The sequence below is a fragment of the Lycium barbarum genome, chromosome 12 (genome assembly GCF_019175385.1).
Source record: "Lycium barbarum isolate Lr01 chromosome 12, ASM1917538v2, whole genome shotgun sequence".
Taxonomy (NCBI): domain Eukaryota; kingdom Viridiplantae; phylum Streptophyta; class Magnoliopsida; order Solanales; family Solanaceae; genus Lycium; species Lycium barbarum.
In genome coordinates this window covers 40801673-40806030 of record NC_083348.1, presented here as the reverse complement: position 1 = coordinate 40806030, position 4358 = coordinate 40801673, and the positions used below count along the sequence as shown (strand labels likewise).

Sequence of the window (4358 nt, the reverse complement as noted above, 5' to 3'; positions counted from 1 at the left end):
GTGAATAGTAACATTGTTGAGTAAAGGTTTGGATTGAGTCATGATCATTGATGAATTGTGATTGTAAAAATGTTATAAATGACATTTAGAACATGAGATAAGTATTATATATGAGAAAACGCGATAGTGAGCTATAATCCTAATTATGGAGAAATTGAAGGGAAATGGTGAGTTGTGGGAAATGTAGATGAATGATGATTGTTGTTTGCAATATTGTGAATGTTGTTATGAACGTTTTGGAGTTGATATAGAATATGGGAAAAGTTGTATAAACAAAGGAAATGCTGCCCAATTTTCCCTAGAAATAGTAACACGTTCTCATAGCCGACTAACTAATGTTAATTCGAATTCTCTTGAAGGTAGAAATGTGGGTATTGAAGGAGAACAAGCAAGCGATAGAATAGTTAAACGTCAAAGGTATGTGAGGCTAGTCCTTTCCTTCTATGGCATGAATTTTCCTTCCTCTTCATGAATTTTCTACATTTCGGAAAACTAAAAGCCATGTTCCTGAATAACCACATGAGACAAGAGATACATTATGAGTTTAATAGTGATGATGAAGAGTTTAGTATAACGATTCTATAGTTTATGATATGATGTTCCTATGACGTTAATGGTGTCATTTATTGTAACCACTCACCTTATATACTATTTCCTTCAAGGTGAGACAGAATACTTAAAAATGTTCCATAATGGAATCGGGGGTTCGTGACCTTATGTCACCTCGATAAAGTATAGCTATCCTTGAGCTATTATGCATGCATTATGATAATAGTACGATAAGCCTATTATATGCACATGATGATGATATTATACCGTGCCTATATGGCCGGGCAGACACCGCTAAGGCGGGCAGGCATACACACCACTATAGTGGGAAACTTATACCTCGGACGCGGGAGGCCTGGACGCAGGTTAATTACTTTCACACCGTACCTATATGGACGGGCAACTTATACTTATAAATACATCATCAGTACGCAAACCCAACGATATCATATCTTTCATAAGCAATAAAAGGGTTTTGTTAATAGGTCTACTACCAAATGATGTGTAGAGATGTTCTTCATGTTCACTTCTCTATGTACAACTATGTCTCTGCCACAAGAATACACTTAATATCAATATAGTTAATATTCTCAATAGCAAGAAGAACATACTTAGATTTAAGATTTCCTCTCATCTAAATCTTCTTCTCAATTCCTTGACAATGCAAGAAATATCCTATTGTGCCTTCAAAATACCTTTGTATCATCTTAATCTAGTAGAGTACGATGACACATCCTCCCACTCGAAATTTTGCCTCTAGAACAGGATGTATTTATGGATCAAGAATACATGATGCTTCAAGCCTTATGCTTGAGTTTGAGAACCCTTTGTTCCCATATCTTTAAGATCCAAAATCTCAATCAACTCCCACTTGGTTTGATTTTACGGACTCCATTTCAATTTTCATTATTGTAGCTATTTTTCTTAGTAGGGTATGTGTCACGACCCATTTAGCCTAAGCCATGCGGGCACTTACGTTTCCACCTCGGTAAGCGAACCCTCATCCTAACAACATACCAATACATAAATTGAAGAAAATTAAGTAGCAAAAATCAATGAAACGTAAGTCTCATGATATATATATATATATATATATATATATATATATATATATATATATATATATATATATATATATTTATAAATAGATAGTAGTAAAAAGTGCGGAAGACAGTAAACACCCCCAGGGTCTAGTCTGAATAATACAAGAGTATCTGGGGAGAATAATACAACCTGGAAGTACCAATACAAAGTATCTATGTCTCTGGAATAAAAGTAAGATATATAATGAGAAGGTCTTCAAGGTCAGCGAACGCCATGGTCACCCTGGAAACCCGAGTGGAAGCTGAAGAGTCACTCAGCCACGGGTCAGAGAAGTAGATCCGACCTGGTACTCTGCATTCATAAAAGAATGCAGCAAGTGCAAGTCGGTACAAACAACAGTACTGGTAGGCATCATCGGCCGACTAAGTATAGTTAACACAATTCCGAAGATAAAGCAGGTAAACAAGGAATCTAGCAAGTATAAGACAATATAATTGTCACGACCCAGCCCCGTGGGCCGCGACTGGTGCCCTACTTGGGCACCCAAACGGACATACAAACTAAATCATCATAGCAAAGCTTAATACGGATTTCATATTCATCAGTTTTTTAAACAGAGTTGAGAACGAATATTATCTTGCGCGATTGCGCGTACAAAACATTATATCAGAATCAGAAGAGGCGGCGGAATATACATCGCCGAACATATGCACATATATCAAAAAGCCGGCAAGGCTATCAAATATGTCAAAAGCCGACAAGACTGTCAAATATGTCAAAAGCCGACAAGGCTATCAAATGGCACAACGGCCCAAAACACATATACAAATGCACGCCGACAAGGCTGCCATAACGAATAGAACCATATAAACACAACTGTACAGAAGTAGGCACACAAACCCACAAATACGTCTACAGACCTCTAAACAGACCGATCAAAACATATGGCGGGACAGGGCCCCGCCGTACCCCTGAACAAATATGTACATACTCAGCGAACAAATATATACCAACATATATGCTCTGAAATGAGAAGAGCACTCCAACCAGCAGAAGGGGATGTCCTAAACTGGTGAATCACCAAACTGTGCGTCTGTACCTGCGGGCATGAAACGCAGCCCCCGAAGAACGGGGGTCAGTAGGAAATATGTACTGAGTATGCAAAGCAGAATATACAGAAATCAAACCTGAGACATAAACGAAACAGAAGTGCCGAACATAAGTGCAAATCCAATCATATCAAAATGTTTAGTTTCAAACATGTAAGTCATGCATAGGGTACAAAAGAATATGGTCGCCCGCCCGTCGATGGCGCCATAACACAGCATAACACCAGAAAGTTTCAAATCTCCGTATCCCCGTCACATATCACATCACCGCATAACGCCATACACAGCATAACACCAAATATAAGTGGAACCCGACCCTCTTTTGCGAGTAGCTCGGTGAACCATAAACACAGCATAACTCCGGAGTATAACAAAGTGCGCACGACAACAGAACCGGCCCGGGACTCGGCGAAGGAATAACAGAATGCACGAGTAGAGTCGTGAGTAGTCATATGCATAAAATCATTATCATAAATTCAAACATAAGAAAAATGATCATACTTGAATTTCGAAATAATAATCATAACAAATTCTTTCAAAAAAATTCCGAATTACATAAGGGAAAGTCGCGGGACCCACGGACGGGTATTGACCCGAGTCGGGCCCGCCTATGGAAAACATACATATCATATGTCATATAGACTTCTACAAAAATATTGGAGTAATCCGAGCATATTTGTGCAAGATATGGCATTCCAAAAATTACGAACTTCTTTAAAGTGAACCCTTTTATGCAAAATTCGGAAAGCGATTATTTCAAAGACATAAGGGTTCATATTTCATCAAATCATACATAAGAGTGCCAAGGAACATATATGGACCATAACATGCTCGAATTTCGAATTGGGAATTTCCTTAAGGCTCTAATCTAGCCTATGTAAAACTAAGACATGCCAAAAAGAAAGGAGGTTACTTTACATACCTCGTACGCACTCCAAGATAGCCAACCTAAAGTCAATCCCAATCTACGCCTCGGGCTCCCCAAGGTCTACAAATATGCCAACGAATATCCAATATTAAACATAGGCACTTAAGCCATTTATTCCAACTAATCATTAAATTCTACAGAAAATTCGGCAGCATTTCCCCTGTAAATAGGCCATCCCGAGAATTTAACTCGCTCAACATCAACAACAACAACAACAACAACCAACCTAGCAACATCGACAATCAATCCGAAAGGCAATATTGCATTAATACTCTCTTTTACATCATTCGACAACATTCATAATATTTGTTTCAACGGCTTACATTCAAGCCACAATATAGCTCATACATTCAATTATCAACCCGAATCTTTACCAACAATATTCAAGGACATTCTAAACGATTCACATAATATTTCCAACGATCTAACATTTTTTTTCCAAATCTGGCCGAAACAGCCCCTAAAACCGTGAACCGCCCCCTTTAAACATTCCTCATTTTCACGTCATGTTTTGTATCACAATCCACAATATAACGATATCATTTTCATTAAATATACAAATTACATCAACGCACAATAAGCCTCAAAACAGCCTGCGCAATCTCAACATCAATCTTAAGTCATTAGATGTTCATTTCCAACTAGAGTTCATATCGACGATAACTAAAATACTAAGCGATAGTGATGCGATCTTCGACACATTATAGGACTCACATTCGTCCACACTA

At 38.1% G+C, this 4358-nt stretch overlaps 1 long non-coding RNA gene across 1 annotated transcript; it reads right to left on the bottom strand.

Moving 5' to 3' along the window:
- Positions 1-2225: 2225 nt before the first annotated feature.
- Positions 2226-3774, bottom strand: LOC132621109 (uncharacterized). The gene is made up of 2 exons (XR_009575418.1): positions 3625-3774; positions 2226-2692 (listed from the first exon to the last, which is right to left on the bottom strand). It is a non-coding gene; the product is annotated as an uncharacterized LOC132621109 (long non-coding RNA).
- Between the last annotated feature and the right edge of the window lie 584 nt (positions 3775-4358).